The sequence below is a fragment of the Oncorhynchus masou genome, chromosome 23 (assembly GCF_036934945.1).
Source record: "Oncorhynchus masou masou isolate Uvic2021 chromosome 23, UVic_Omas_1.1, whole genome shotgun sequence".
Classification (NCBI taxonomy): Eukaryota; Metazoa; Chordata; class Actinopteri; order Salmoniformes; family Salmonidae; genus Oncorhynchus; species Oncorhynchus masou.
In genome coordinates, this window is record NC_088234.1 from 54,645,706 (window position 1) to 54,663,126 (window position 17,421).

Genomic DNA, 17,421 nt, shown 5'->3' on the forward strand with positions numbered 1-17,421 from the left:
CTTCACCGGGTCCTCTAAAATATGTTATGTGCTTGATACAGATGTAAAAGCATGTCTTTCATCACCACTGCAAGACTACAGTCTCATCTGAAGAGATTTCATTACAATCTCTTGTCTGGAAGCCACTTTAATGTTCTATGCAATTTGGCATGTAATGAAAATCGATTGCTGTGATGAGGATCCTTTTGTTCTATGTGGATGGCTATGGTGAATTACTGTTTAATTTCCTAGGAGAGTGTATGCTGCAAATAATACAATATATCAGCAAAAAGCCTTAGGCCTTACCCCACTGGGCACAGACGTCAATTCAACATCTATTCCATGTTGGTTCAACGTAATTTCATTGAAATTACCTGCTTCAACCAGTGTGTGCCCAGTGGGACGAGTTATATTTACATATCTACCTCAATTACCTCGTACCCCTGCACATTGACTCGGTACTGGAACCCTGTGTGTATAGCCAAGTTATCGTTACTCATTATGTATTTAGTATTACTTTTATTATGATGTGTTTTATTTTTCTATTATTTCTTTGAGACACCAAGGCTGTTTTTCTCTTGAAACTATGGTGTACACTTTGGTCATGTCGAAAACATGAAAAGAGAGATTGCTATGGTGAAGCTTACCCTGCCGCCAAGGCCAAATTGAGTGTGTGCATGCGCACGCCAGGATCCACGCTCAGAACCACAACAGTGGTGATGACAGTCTGTGTGTCTAAGCAGTTTCACAATAAGACCAGCCAACCACACTGCTGACACTAGTCCATGGAGAAGGAGATGACAGGTGAAATGATAGATAGACTTCCTGATGGAAGCTTCAATATCAAAGTTACTTTATATCTTCAGCGTGACGCTTTGCATCTACACAATCTAAGTTACATAACAAAACAATCCCCATTCAAATCTGTCAGTTTAAGCCAGATATCAGCTTTTTTGCATTTGATGCGTCTCAACCCACGGCATCTGTGGTGAAAGGTGGCAGAGCCAGAGCATGTTAGTCAGACCATGAGACATCCCAAAAATCGGTCTTCTCACGAAAACATCTATAGCATTCAAATGGTTTGACCTACTTTTAAGGGGAGACTCTCACAAACACGATGGTGTTCTCCGTTTCGTTCTAGTGTGTCTTAGACTATAAAGAAATAAAGAATTTGACAGCCAAATTGCAGTAAAAAGCTGGCTTGTCCTTTAAAATCTCAGTTTCTCAGATTTATCAAGGTCAGTTGCTTATTCAGTTTCTACCTTCTCCCTCCACAACCTAGTCTCAGGGCAGTTCGGAAGATTTGGTACGTAAATCTGTTCCCCTCTATTTAGGTTGGTACATTACTTTATGTTAGGTTACATTATGAATGGAATAATGGTCACACAATATCATATGAATTAGAGGGGGTAAGTTATAATACGGTCATACAATAACATACGAATTGGATGACGTAACTTATCATTAGTATTACCGGCATATAGTGATATACGTCTTTTTCTGAGACAAGGTTGCATGTTGTGTCAACAACAAAGGAGATAAGAAAACTAACAACAAGAACAATCTACGAAAAAGGTTAGGTGAATTGGGTTACGATTAGAATAAAGGTTAGGGGAAGGCGTAGCTAAAAAGCTACAGTTGTCGACAACACGACTTGAACACGCACATTTTGGATTGCTAGATGATTATGGTATATTCCCACCCATCCTCCTTCCCATAATTTCTGTCTTAAAGTAGTTCACTTTATTTAAGAAAATAGTATTTTACCTGATTATGTATTTTTGCTGAAGCCGCGTTCACATGCTAGTTGTAACTAGGAAACTCTGAAATTTACAATTTGGTTGTAGTTATTCACGTGCCGTGTTCAACCAGTTAGCAAGTCAGACATTTCTCAGTTTCCTAGTTCTGACAAGCACGTGAATGTTTTTATTTAACTAGGCAAGTCAGTTAAGAACAAATTCATATTTTCAACGACAGCCTAGGAACAGTGGGTTAACTGCCTTGTTCAGTGACAGAACGACAGATTTGAACCTTGCCAGCTCGGGGATTCTATCATGCAACCTTCGGTTACTAGTCCAACGCTCTAACCACTAGGCTACCTGCCGCCCCATAGGATTATACCATGACCCAAGTGGAGACTGTTTAATGTAGAATTAAATAGTCTCCACTTGGGTCATGGTATAATCCAAGGTGTGGCTATGGGGGATGTTCCAATAATGCTGCGTTTGTGACATATCATATACCAGTATACGATTGGAAAGTGTCCACTTGAACGCCCCTCCAACTGTTAGTTACTAGTGAGAAACTCGTCTATAATCCCTGTGCTCCCAGATTCCTACTTCCACCTCTGACATAATTTGTCAGTAAAAAAGACAACAACAATGGCGGCCTCTTCAGCAGATGTTGATAATGGTAAGAACAATATACAAATTGATGATACAAAATGTGTTCTGTTCATCTTCCATTTGGTTTAGAAAGTGAAAGCAGCTTTTTGTGGGGAAAAAAAGCAAAACAATCACACATCTTCTAATGACCTCAATATTTGATGGTGTTTCCCAGTTCATTACGCGAATGCACTTAACTCGTATTTACGAATTCACAACTGCAAATTAAGTTTCTTAAATGATTCTTCCTCAGATCTTAAGGTTCCTTGGATAACTCTTGCCTGATAAAGCACCTTTGAGTTAAGTTTGCGGTTCTTGGACGTGGCATTGGTGGTTCTTCAGAATTCTAAAAGGTTATTGAAACGCTGGAAGCCTGCAGATGTGTCCCTTTATTAGCACACAAGCAAATTGGTCAGTGATAACTAGTGTTGATATTTCAGTGTAACATTTGTAGTGTTGATTCAAGAGTTAAATCAACACTATAAAGAGTTAAACTAACACTCAGTGGTTTAAAAGAACCACAGTGTTGGTTTTCATAACCACAGATGAACTTAAACCATGCCCATTATTATCATATTTCCCAGTATGCTTTATTGCAGGTAGATTTTTTAAATAGTTTCTTTCAATAACTACAGTATGTTTTTGCATGTACATTGATTGATTAAATAATCTTATGCTACTCAAATATAAATAACATTTTCTAAACTATTCCAATCTGTTACTTAGACTTATTCTACCCGATACTGAAATGGTCGTTCCAGTTTAGACGTTTAATTTAGTCTTCCCAACCCTGGCCGTCATTCTGAAGCAAGTTGCAGTTGAATAAAAATGTCAAATGTTGAATATCCCCAATCTAGATGGATTTCAAAAGGCATAATGTGATTTACAGGCCTGATGACATCTGTAAAACATGAGCTTCAGGTTACTGTATTAGGGTAAAACTAGGCCCTCAACAGAATATCTTGGGAAATTGTATTGTTTTATATAGTACCATTTTATCACAACATATTCACCCAAGGCCTCACTTGGTGAAAGCCACAGGACTGAAAATGAATGAACGCAACAAGAACATCTCTGTCACGAGCAAGCACAGTCATGGGTGATACTGGTAACTCTGGAATTCACTTGGAAGGCACTCTGGGAAATATGGAAATAAGGCTTAAACCCTACATAAGGGCTATTCATTTCCTATCTTGGAGGGCTGAAACATTTCTGGTTTTGATTTTGTTTTGATTTTTTAAAGAACCATCCCATCTATGATTCTTCAGAGGCCATAAAGTGGTTATTTTATGGCATTGCTCTAAAAAAAAATGCTTATTTGATTACAATTTGCTCTTTGATTTTTAAAAGAAGGGTAATTACCACCTTCCCACTTGGTTATGAATGCAGCATGAATACTTATGTCTCGATGATATTTAGTAACATTTACCAGTGTTGGAATTGCTTATGGCGAGGCTGGTCAGAGCCTGTATATTGGCAGGAATGCCTGATTAGTCTGAATCCTTTTTTTATTTTGAAATTCCGTGTTTTTTGATGGTATTGTCGGTCTTTTTGAAAATGTCTCTACATATTTCTGCCAACCTTAATTTATGAACATAGTTTGCATCATAACTAGATGTAATCAGTCTGCAGCTTTTCAATGAAGGATAGTAGAAGGGGCTAGAAATGCAGACACTGGTGTCGCCTACAGTAGGAATGTTCGTTGTATTGCTGTGCTTATTGCGGCTGTCGAGTACCCAAATCCTCTCTCCCCTTGGTCCCTTCCACTCTTCAGACTCTTGCAGCTCGGTCATAACAATAATCTGGAGAGACGAGATGCTTCATATGTTATTGCTTTCCGGGATCCTTGGGATGTCCATGCCCGAAAACCCTAACCTCAATTGTTACCTTAATTTAACCGTATTGAATTTGAATTGCAATGTAGTGACGTCAGAGTGTGGACACCCGAAGGATCCCGCAAAGATCCTTGCTTGATAGTCACTAAACGCCCGCGCTGTACAACCAGTGTTTGATAGAGTGCCATTCAAAATAACGCAGTTGTGAATTCATTATAATGTGCCTGTATAAACTCGTATACCTTACCTTATTGAGACAAAACTGAGTTAATTTTGTATTACTAGAATGGATGTGGAATGTTCATGAAGAGCGCGCAAAGAAGTCGCTTTCGGATCTTGAACGTGAGTAACAGCAATTTAATTTGGCCACTCGTTATTACCAGCATGTGTAGGCAACATTTGACCGTTGTTGCCCGATATGCAAACCAAACAAAGTTTGTGGTCTTACTTTGGCTTAGTAATGAGAGCATTCTCTCGTAGAGTACTGCTATTCCACCTAGAAATATTTACCCTATTCACAGGGCTTGTAGTATATTATAGCCTTCACTCCAACTTGTGATGACATTTATGAACAAAATAAATAATGGAACCGGCAATGTACTTCTTTCTGATAACCAACTTCAACATTTTGCAGAAAATTAAGTTTAGGAAATTAGCCTATCCTGAATAAATTTCAAGTCCCATGCCAATATTTTAGCGACAGTGACCATTTTTTTGTGAGTTTGTGAGTCAACATTTTAATGTTCTCATCTTGGAATCAAACTAGAGTTTCAACAAACAAAGAGTAGCCAATTAGTTTAATGCTTTGTGGCTATGTACTCCTACAATAGATTGCATTAGAAGACGTACAAACTGCTGCCCTCAGGTTGAACTAAAAGTGTACCCATTAATTGAAGATTACATCCACTAACACATTATATCTAACACATTATTGGGGCCAAATTGAATGTCAAATTGCATTTCCACATGCCACTGGGCATAAACTGGTGTAATCAACATTGTTTCCACTTCATTTCAACCGAAAAACTAAATGTGATCGAGGTGGAAAACTGGTTGGATTTGCAAAAAGTCATCAATGTAAGGGAACTTCGTCTTTTTTTTCACTCAACTTTGATCCTAAATCCAATGACATGGTGAAATGTTTTGTTGATTTCACATTGAATCCACAGTCGTTGACAACTCAACCGAATGTAAATCAAAACTAAACTTCTGTGTTGAGTGGAATATATTATAGAGGTGCTTGCTCAGATAGGAGCTGTGTCAGAATGCTCTTTTTCTGAGGCAGACTTATTTTTCCTCAGTGAACTGCTGTAGAATGTCTGTGTCATTCCTGGGGGTCGATTCCTCTTCTAGTCCACCAGAGACTAAACCAGAAAAGGCTTTTCCATGAGGTGGAATTAACAAATGAATTTCTCGGCATATCAGAAATGTAGTATCTTCTCTCACAATTTAATTGTTTCATTACTTTACATCTGACCACACACACACACACACACACACACACACACACACACACACACACACACACACACACACACGCAGGATGGCAATACCATATTGTATGAATCATCCACTGGCATCCAGAGGTGTTTGATGTCTGAATCAGTGGTACAATCTGTCGATCTGCCAGAGGTCAGAGTGCCCACTGTTTCCTTCTGACGTTTTCTCTCCCCCTCCTGTCTAGGCTATTGCTCAGTGCTCTGACATGAGGCCATGGTAGGTAGACAGATGACCTTTGCATAAACCTGTCTCTGTGGACTCATGTTGACTTACGCTTAAAGTGCCTTTGAGCAAGCGGTGGGTCGGGGTTAGGGAGAGGTGGGTGGTTGAGGTTGAAGGACCTTTTCTTAACTCGGTCTCCCCAGTTACTGTTTTTCCAAGTTTGTGCCCTATCCTGGAGGCTGACTCACTGGACTAGAGGTTTTGTGGTCACCAATAGGCTGAGCAAAAGTCTGGAGCTTTTGAGACACCAAGGCTGTGTTTCTCTTGGCACTATGTTGTACACTTTGGTCATGTTGAAAGCATGAAAAGAGAGATTGCTATGGGGAAGCTTACCGTGCCGCCAAGGCCAAATTGGGGGAAAAAATACTTTGTCATTTTAGGAATACATTTTGTGTGTGCGTGCGTGCATGCACAATCCAGGATCCACGCTCAGAACCACAACAGTGGTGATGACAGTCTGTGTGTCTAAGCAGTTTCACAGTAAGACCAGCCAACCACACTGCTGACACTAGTCCAGGGAGAAGGAGATGACAGGTGAAATGATAGATAGACTTCCTGATGGAAGCTTCAACATCACTGTTACTTTATATCTTCAGTGTGACTGACGCCTTGCCTCTAAACAGTGCCAGCTTCATAGAGTGCTGTAGTACAGTAGACCTCCTTGGAGAGCTTCTGCTCGTTTCTATCCATATACTGTAGCTACATCCTTGGATTGATGGGCTCAGTGGAGGAGTAGGCATATTAGCCTGACGCCTTGACTTGTTTTTGAGTCATGAAGATCGTTATCTGTTGTTTTATGGGTAATGCTAACGCAAGCCCCTCCCCTTCCTCCATGGCAGCTATTGATTGACTTGATCGATGCCCAGTTAGTGATCAGGCAGAGAGAGTCTATTCTCCAAGGGCTACTCACATTTAATAGGCTGTGCTGACATCATTTATCTTCTGTGGGCCATAACAAAGATTTAGTGTATTTGCTATCTGCTGTTTCAGGCCATTCATGGTACATCTAACCACAGGATTCCATGATATGCCCCCCCCCATAAAATACTTTACTTTGAATAGATAGAGAGACATATATCTACATTTATGGCTCTAGATACTTGTAATCTATTTTCCAGTGGTTTGTCTGTTGCCATGTTATGCTTTTCCCTCATTCAGTCATAGTTTCCCAGCTTCTGTATACCTCCTATCCCCTTTGGTCCCTGTCCTCTTTCCCCCTCACTGAAAATGCACCTGTTAAACAGTAGGAGGAACCTTTCATCATAACCTTGGTTGTTATGAAGTTTTAATACCATTAAAGCACTGTGCAATGGTCCCACACTTCAATAGAAGCCATACAGATCTTAGCTCAAAACCACAGCTTGGTGCCAGATGTCTCAGCACTGGACTGCAATGACCTGATCTTGTGAAAACAGTGTCTTCGGGGAATGACTCTTACAACACTAGGCTAGTTATCCTTATCTCTCAAGTGATAGGACATGGACATACAATATGGGTCTTATAGACTCCTTTCAAGGCCCCATTTTCCCAAACTAGCGGTCACGACCCCATGTGGGGTCACCTGATTTGAAAATGGGGTTGCGCTTGGTTCATAGAATCGGGGTTGTTACACCAGTTTGGGAACCCTTCTGCTAATGTAATAGTTGCTGCCGGTAAGAGTCTTTGGTTGCATAGATATTCAAACCGTGTCAATGGGGTTGCAAGTTCATTGACTTACAGACACAACCGTCCAATAAATGTCAGAAGTTAAAATATTGAGGAAAATATTTTTGTGATTACATGTTCATTACATTTTCAGAAATGAGAGAAAATAGCCTGATGTTGATATATTTCAGTAGTGAATCACTCTCTTTCTCTGTAACAAAAATAATGGTGGAAAAAGGAAACCTAATCTGACCCAATGAGGTAAATTAATCAGACTTACAGATCTCTGTGTTCTTCTAAGAACACATTTTGGTTTCCCAACATCTAACCAGACTTACTCTGGGCCAGGCCTAAGGCTATGTCCCTGCCAACATCTAACCGGACTTACTCTGGGCCAGGCCTAAGGCTATGTCCCTGCCAACATCTAAATGGACTTACTCTGGGCCAGGCCTAAGGCTATGTTCTCTACCTGGATGCACTTATTCTCAATAGAGGGTGATGAACGGTGTGCTGTTATTCCAAAGCATTCCAGTCCTTTTTACCACAAAGCCTAGTTTTTACTTATTATTTTGCACAATACATATCACAAATCTCCCCTACCAGAAGGGGATTCCTCTCTTATCGCACTCTTTTGCAATGGTTCAGTGTTTTTGTGCCATCTCTTTCCCAATCCCAGAGAAGAAGCTTCTCTGGTCTACTACCGGTCTCCCCTCACAGAGTGTTCTGAACAAGACATTCATCTGGAAGTGGTAAACATGAGGCAGGATTAGTTCACTTTCTTACTCTCCTCTTTAACTGCTTTGCCAAGTCTCTGGAACGACCGAGTATTAAGAGAGAGATGGACTGCACAACAAAGTCAGGCAAGAGTTGTCTATGTGAGAGTCAATGTGAGAGGAAGGAGAAATGTAGAAGGGGTAAAGGAGACGGAGTATGGGGAGAGGGAGGGAAGAGTACTTTTTAATGTCATATTTTATCTGAAATAATGGCATGATTTATAGAGAACACACTCTCTGTCGTATTTTATTTCCTTCTCCTTTCCTGTAGTCAATCCTGCCCAAAGCAGATCTCTGTGAAGGCTGTAAATACCAGGGGTGTAGTGCTGCCAAATTGCGGAGGAGTGACGCTCCCTCACTTTTTTTCAATTATAGAATACACAGTGCTGGTAAAACTATTTCTGGAAAATGTATTCGGATAAATTCTAAATAAATTATATTTAATTACCACAAAAATTCCATGAAAAATGATAGAATCACAAACTAAATAAATATGTATAGTAGCCTAGAGGTAAATGGTGGTTTCTTCCCTGTCTTCTCTCTGATGGTGGCGAGAATTATGAAGAACTATAGACTACATGTGAGCAATGCGGAGGCCCGTCGGAGTCTTGACCACTTTGGCCAATCAGAACATTACAAAAAAAATCCAAATTCACTGTGTGTCTGCCTTGACGTTCATCTTGCGCAGTGGAACCCAGAATGATATGTGACCACTTGGTTACACCGTTCTGCCAAGGACACCCCAACCAGAGTGGCCACTGCATAGCCCAAGGAGCCTGACTCTCTGGAAGTTGCTGTAGCCCTGCTTGTGATATTTAGCCTACATTGGCTATAGGTTGAGACGCAGGGTCGTTCTAGCTTGGTATGTCAGGGTGGGCAATTGGAAATGTGAATTGGGCCAAGTTGGAGGTAATAATGCATGTAGGTTATAGTTTATTGAGATGTGTGAATACACCACACCAAAAGCTTGATTTTATGGCTGTTTTAAAACAAATTTCCTGCAATTATTTATGTTCACTGCTTGTTCAATTGATTTGATAGAATGTTTAATCTATGCAAATAAATTATATGAATTGATAGTTCACCTCTCTGTTTTCTTTTGAACAGTACTGTATATTGTAACCATGTGTTCAAGCTAATGTAACATATGGGATATGAACCTAGGTCTCCCACAGGAGCAACCAATCTCTTAGACCGTTAGACCCATAGGAAATTCCCAATTGGGGCGAGGGCAGTTCGCAGGCAGGGTTGCCTGGTTGCGTGACCGCGACCGCCTCATGTCCACAAAACTAATCAAATCAAAGTTTATTTATAATACAGCATTTTAAGCTTCACAATACAATGAAATGCCTACTCACAATAAAGTTATCCTTGCAAACAGTGCAATGATAGTAAGCTGGAGATTGTCTGGTTGGATATTTGCCTTCCCAAAACCAAGCCGATTTTGTTTGATGTGTTACTGGCTGCCCAATCAGATTGCAGTCAATGAAGGTCTTGAAATTGTTGTCAAATTGTAATGAGTCCCTGGTGAAGGAAATCATTTTGTTTGTGGATTTCAATAATGATGTTTGCAAAAAGAATAGCACATCCCGCAATGTCTTTATGCACTTCTGTAGATCACTTACTCGGACCCAATTGATAATAGATCCCACCAGGGTATGTGAAACAGTGCAAAGTATGATTGACTTAATATTGGTGTCTGATAAATCCAAAATATACCAGAGTGGAGTAATAGTATATGGAATCAGTGATCAATTTATTACTTTTTGCACAAGGAGAGTTTTTAAAGATACATTTAAGTGTCACAAAACTGTTAGAATCAGAGGACTCAAAAAATACTGTGTTGAAATGTTTAAGTGGCTAAAATTGTCTGGTCACCTGTGCTGGATAGTGTAGGGGTAGACAGTGCCAGGGAAGCCTTTTGTCACGCCCTGGTTGAAGTATTTTGTGTTTGTCTTCATTTAGGCCAGGGTGTGGCATGGGTTTTTGTATGTGGTGTGTTTGTATTGGGATTGTAGCTTAGTGGGGTGTTCTAGTTAAGTCTATGGCTGTCTGAAGTGGTTCTCAATCAGAGGCAGGTGTTTATTGTTGTCTCTGATTGGCAACCATATTTAGGCAGCCATATTCTTTGAGTGTGTTGTGGGTGATTGTCCTTAGTGTCCTTATGTTCCTTTCTTGTGTACTAGTTTGCACCAGTATTAGGCTGTTTCGGTTTTCGTTACGTTTATTGTTTTGTAGTGTTTGTATTTAGATTCGTGTTGCTTCAGTTTAATAAACATGGATCGCAATCTACACGCCGCATTTTGGTCCGACTCTCCTTCACACATTGAAAGCCGTAACACCTTTAAATGTGGATTTCTTGGTGAGGTGAATGTGATTGCTCCTATTAGACGGGTCAGAATAAAGTGGAGATCTAGCCCTTGGTTTAATCATGAGATTCTAGAATCTATCCAAGCAAGGAATAAGTCCACATTTAAGAACTCTCAAGAGCAGCATGATTTTGTCCTCTATAAACGTCACAGAAATGAAGCACAGAGCAGGATGGATGAAGCACAGAGCAGGATGGAAGAAGCATAGAACAGGATGGATGAAGCACAGAGCAGGATGGATGAAGCATAGAGCAGGATGGAAGAAGCACAGAGCGGGATGGATGAAGCACAGAGCAGGATGGATGCAGCATAGAGCAGGATGGAAGAAGCACAGAGCGGGATGGATGAAGCACAGAGCAGGATGGATGCAGCATAGAGCAGGATGGAAGAAGCACAGAGCGGGATGGATGAAGCACAGAGCAGGATGGATGCAGCATAGAGCAGGATGGAAGAAGCACAGAGTGGGATGGATGCAGCATAGAGCAGGATGGAAGAAGCACAGAGCGGGATGGATGAAGTTAAAAGGGGTTACTTTGCTGATAAAATCATTGAAAAGAAAAGACCCTAAAATGTTTGGGAAATAATTTAACTAGGCTGTAGTACTACCAAAAATAAACAAAACAGTATTAGGCTCAACATCAGGGGGGAGATGGTATATGAAAAAGCAGAGGTTGCCAATGAATTTAACTTTTTTTTTAATTTCTTTTTTTTTTTTTACTTCTGTTGCCAGTAAGCTGGTTAGCAAGCTGCCCACCAGTTCTGGTTTGTATGGGAATGACCAAGTCAAGAAGTATTATGCCGAGTTAGGGGTTCAGCCAAACTCTTTTTCTTTTGCAAAGGTAGCAATAGCCAAAATAGCCTGTGGCTCCAAAGCCACAGGCCAGGATAACATTCCTGCAAGATTTCTTATAGATTGTGCTGAGCAAATTGTCCCTTGTATTACACATATCGTTAACCTCTCTTTTGAATTAGGCATCTTTCCCAGGGACATTAACACACTAAAGTTATACCTCTGTATAAGAAGGGGATAAGGTCTGAACCTGGGAATTATAAGCCTGTATCTATCCTCAGTATAACATCAAAGATCCTGGATAGAGTTTTACATGAGCAAGTGTATTAATACATGTCGTCAAACACAGCCTAATGAATGATTTACAGTCTGGTTTTAGAAAAACATACTCCACTGATTCATGTCTACTTTATTTGACTGACTTCATCAGGAAAGAGATTGATAAAGTAAATCTGTGTGGAATGGTACTGCTTGACGTACAGAAGGCCTTTGATACAGTTAACCACTGTCTCCTAATCTCCAAACTGGAGGCACTGGGGTTAAGCAGTATCCCTCTCGGTAAAGTCCTATTTATCAGGAAGGGAGCAAGTAGTAGAGGTTAATGGTCCACTGTCTCAGGCAAAACCAATGAGTTGTGACATTCCGCAGGGGAGCGTGCTTGGGCCTCTACTGTTTTTACTTGTCTATTAACGATATGAAAGATGCTTGTTCTTGCCATCTTTTCCTTTATGCGGATGACTTGACACTTCCTGTGTCTCACGAAAGTAAAACTACGTAGGAGAGCATATTTAGCACAGACTTACGAACATTAGCAAATGGCTTGGAGATAATGCACCATCTCTGCACTTAGGTAAAACTGAGGCAATTCTTTTTGGATCCAGACCTGAATTGAGTACAGTAGGTCCTCTGAAATTAAGGGGTGAGGTGCTGACTACTAAAACCTCTGTTAGCTACCTAGGATGCATCCTTGACGAAAGCTTGGGAGGTGTGAGCATGGTTACTAAAGTGCTAGGGAAGGTTAATGCTAGGACTGAGTTTTTGGATAGAAAGTCCAAGCTGCTTGATAAGGGCTCCATGAAAGTACTAGCCACTGCCCTTATTCAATACCATTTTGACTACGCTAGTACTTCCTGGTTTGGGGACTTCTCTAAGCTTATGAAGGGCAAGCTCCAGATAGCCCAGAACAAGCTGATCAGGGTAGTATTGAAGGTGAGTCCACATACTCACATAGGCAGGAGCTGCTTTCAGGAACTAAACTGGCTGCCTGTTGAGGCTAGAGTGTCCCAGATTAGACTAGGTTTGGTTTACAGGAGTATTTATGGTCCTGCGCCCAAATATTTAACAGACTATTTTCCCCATGTTAGGGACACACACAATCACTGCACCAGATCAGGTGTTGCTAATATGTGCTTATAGAGGTTCAGGAGTAATGCTGGGAAATGTACTTTATTGTATACTGGAGCCTCCGAGTAGAATGAGTTACCACGACGTCCTCTCTGGGCAGCTTTAAAAACAAGTTAAAAAACTGTTTGATGTCTTCTGTGACCAAATGAATGACCCCCAGTGGTGGAAAAATTACCTAGTTGTCATACTTGAGTTAAAGTAAAGATACCTTAATAGAAAAAGACTTAAGTAAAAGTCATCCAGTAAAATACTACTTGAGTAAAAGTATTTGGTTTTAAAAATACTTTAGTATCAAAAGTAAATGTAGTTGCTAAAATATACTTAAGTATCAACAGTAAAAGTACAAACAATTTAACATTCCTTAAATTCAGCAAACCAGAAGGTACAATAATTAAAAACTAAAATTTAAAAAAATTGTTTTTAAAGGTAGCCAGGGTCACACTCATAATTTACAAACAAGAATTTGTGTTTAGTGAGTCTGCCAGATCAGAGGGAGTAGGATCTGGTGCTGTCATACTGTGTTCAACCGTGTTCAATCTTGTCTTGCCATCTTGTTTCAAGAGGACCACAATGAAAATAAGTCCCAGATTGCATTGTGTGTTATCCTCCAAGATTTTACTCATGTGCATGCATGTATGGCTTTTTCAAGTTTTTCAAGGGTGCTTGTTCTTTCAAAATGTTGGAAGTAATAAACTAAACTATATGTATTAGTGTTTACATTAGACTATAGCCTACAAATAGCTATACCACGTAGTCGTAGGCCTATTAGGCAATAGGTTACTGCACATTAATGTGGTTTGTTTGTGAACTGGCCGAATGGCAGCGCTATCCTTCAGCATTACAAGTTGGTTCAACAAATGGAAGTTAGAGGTAGTTTTGTGGCAACCCAACGAAAGGGGTTAAATATGTGTAAAAAAAAAACATTAAAAAACTATAATATATATATAGACACCTCAAAACCTTTTTTCTTATGATTTAGCTATTGACTGTCCTTTTTGCCATTTCTGAATGTGTTATCCAATGTATTTCTATAGGCTTTAGTAGTGAAGGCCAAAATCAATATCTTATCTTTGTTTAAAATGTATTTTTTTCTTACACCTAAAATTCTCAATCAAATGGGTAAATGATGGGGCTCCTGGGTGGCACAGTGGTCTAGGGCACTGCATCGCAGTGCTAGCTGTGCCACCAAAGACTCTGGGTTAGCGTCCAGGCTCTGTCGCAGCCGGCTGCGACCGGGAGTTCCGTGGGGCGACGCACAATTGGCCTAGCGCCGTCCGGGTTAGGGAAGGTTTGGCCGGTAGGGATATCCTTGTCTCATCGCGCAGTAGCGACTCCTGTGGCGGGCTGGGCGCAGTGCACGGTAATACAAATAAAAAAATAGAAATATTTTTTTTGTTGCTAAATCTTAAATAAATTCCATTTGTAAGCTTAGCAATAAAACCTCTCCCTCAAAGTGATCAAAACAAACGAGATGACTGTGGACTACAGGAAAAGAAGGGCCGAGCACAGAGCAGGTTGAGTGCTTCCAAGTTCCTTGGTGTCCAAATCACCAACAAACTATCATGGTCCAAACACACCAAGATAGTCATGAAGAGAGCACGACAATGCCTATTCCCCTGCAGGACACTGAAAAGATTTGGCATGGGTCCTCATATCCTCAGAAAGTTATAAAGCTGCACCATCGAGAGCATCCTGAATGGTTGCATCACAATCTGTTATGGCAACTGTTCCATATCGGACTGCAAGGCGCAACAGAGGGCAGTGCGTATGTTCCAGTACATCACTGGAGCCAAGCTTCCTGCCATCCAGGACCTCTATACCAGGCGGTGCACATTGACTCGGTACTGGTACCCCCTGTATTTAGCATAGTTATTGTTATTTTATCGTTGGTCTTTTATTTTTTTAAACTTTTGTTTATTTAGTAAATATTTTTTTAACTCTTATTTTTCTTAACTGCTTTGTTGGTTAAGGGCCTGTAAGTAAGTATTTGATTTGATAAAATGTCACACTACATCACATAATGAAGGATTAATTAGCATTTTACATAAGATAACAAAATATGATAGCATAGTATGCCTATAGCGCTACTGTTACACCAAAAATACCTAATTTCTGATGCGATTTTTGGATGGTTAGCCGATATACAGTTAATTCGGAAAGTATTCAGACCCCTTGGCTTTTTCCACATTTTGTTACATTACAGCCTTATTCTAAAATGTATTAAATGATTCTTTACATTTTTTAATCGACACACAATATCACACAATGACAAAGCCAAAACAGGTTTTAGAAATGTGTGCAAAGTTATAAAAAAATGATATCATATTGACCCAATTATTCAGATCCTTTACTCAGTACTTCGTTCAAGCACCCTTTGCAGCGATGACAGCCTTGAGGCGTCTTGGGTATGACACTGCAAACTTGGCACACTTGTATTTTGGGAGTTTCTCCCATTCTTCTCTGCAGATCCTCTCAAGCTCTGTCAGGTGAGATGCGGAGCGTCGATGCACAGCTATTTTCAGGTCTCTCCAGTAGAGGTCGACCGATTAATTGGAATGGCCGATTAATTTGGTCCGATTTCAAGTTTTCATAACAATCGGAAATTTGTATTTTTGGGGGCCAATTTTTTAAATATTTTTTTATACCTTTATTTAACTAGGCAAGTCAGTTAAGAACACATTCTTATATTCAATGACGGCCTAGGAACGGTGTGTTAACTGCCTTGTTCAGGGGCAGAACGACCTTCACCTTGTCCACTCGTGGGATCGAATCTTGCAACCTTACAGTTAACTAGTCCAACGCAATAACGACCTGCCTCTCTCTCGTTGCACTCCACAAGGAGACTGCCTGTTACGCGAATGCAGTAAGCCAAGATAAGTTGCTAGCTAGCATTAAACTTATCTTATAAAAAACAATCAATCATAATCACTAGTTAACTACACATGGTTGATGATATTACTAGATATTATCTAGCGTGTCCTGCGTTGCATATAATGTGACTGAACATACAAGCATACAAGTATCTAAGTATCTGACTGAGCGGTGGTAGGCAAAAGCAGGCACGTAAACATTCATTCAAACAGCACTTTCAGGCGTTTTGCCAGCAGCTATTCGTTGTGCGTCAAGCATTGCGCTATTTATGACTTCAAAACTATCAACTCCCGACATGAGGCTGGTGTAACCGAAGTGAAATGGCTAGCTAGTTAGCGTGCGCTAATAGCGTTTCAAACGTCACTCGCTCTGAGCCTTCTAGTAGTTGTTCCCCTTGCTCTGCATGAGTAACACTGCTTCGATGGTGGCTGTTGTCATTGTGTTGCTGGTTCGAGCCCAGGGAGGAGCGAGGAGAGGGTCGGAAACTATACTGTTACACTGGCATTACTAAAGTGCCTATAAGAACATCCAATAGGCAAAGGTTTGTAGTAAAACGCCAAATGGATCTACCTCCTGGTCCTCTTCCCCTGTCTTACCCACCAAGGGTAGAGACAGAGATGACCTCGCCTACTGAAATACCAGATTGGGCAAAGCCACCAGAAGACGACTCAAGCCAACCAACTATTGAACCTGACTGGTGTCAGGAAGAATCACCCTCTGCCTCAAGTGACACCTCTGAATGGGAACAGCTGATAGACTCATTGCTGATAGAGTAAGGGCACTGTCATAAACAGAGGCCCATATGCACACTGTAAGAAAAGTGTTTCCTCATTGTTGCTAGAATAATAGGCTCTGTCATAACCAGAGGCCCATATATGCACTGTAAGAAAAGTATTTCCTGTTGTAAGATATGTCATCACCCTCTCTGCTCTGGGGGAATGGGAGGAGCAGCGGATCGGGTGCAGAGAATCAAAAGGTATATAAAGAGACATTTGCCATTACTTTGGCGCTGACTTCTTGAATTCGGAATTCAGAGACAACCATTTGAACCAGGTATTGGTGCCTGGCTCATCTCTAGATTCTAGATTCTCAGCACTAGATTCTTGTGCTGAGACTCCTCGTGTTCCTATCTATTCCAAACCATTACTACTGGCAGTGTGAGGTTCTTGAGGCTTTGTCCACTATATGACAGTCCCTGCTTTGTGATCGCCTGACCAAGGTCTAATCACCGGCATTACTGGAAATAGTTTGGCATCCCGAGACAGGACTTAAACACTGAACCCAGGGGGTTTTCGTTGGAGGATAGTGAAACATCAGTAGACGATCAGTTGACCAAGAACGACTCTAGTTTCCTCATTCAATATAACTTGAATCCAATTTAGTTAAAATAACGACTTCAATTCAACCTCTCGGCAGTTAGAGGGGAGTCGCTACACAAAACTAAATTTCTCAAATTCTGACCGATTGAAACTCGGCTCCTGATCTTGTGGGACTCCTCATCATCAGTATTGTTGTAATTGTCATTATTACAAATAAATACATTTGAAAAATCGGCCGATTAATCGGTATCGTTTTTTTTTTGGTCCTCCAATAATCGGTATCGGTCGACCTCTACTCTCCAGAGATGTTAGATCGGGTTCAAGTCAGGGC

The 17,421-nt window shown here is 40.6% G+C and overlaps 1 protein-coding gene across 8 annotated transcripts in view; it reads left to right on the forward strand.

Moving 5' to 3' along the window:
• Positions 1-3,545: 3,545 nt before the first annotated feature.
• The window catches only part of LOC135511062 (carbohydrate sulfotransferase 15-like), a 40,389-nt gene continuing 26,513 nt past the window's right edge, over positions 3,546-17,421 (forward strand). For 3 of the 8 annotated variants that reach the window (XM_064932550.1, XM_064932552.1, XM_064932553.1), the window contains exon 1: positions 4,006-4,540. The gene's annotated coding sequence lies outside the window, so the exon portion shown is untranslated. Of the gene's footprint in view, positions 3,718-3,996; positions 4,541-17,421 lie in introns of those variants that run through there. The other 5 variants (XM_064932551.1, XM_064932554.1, XM_064932558.1 and 2 more) reach the window with 5 other exon arrangements.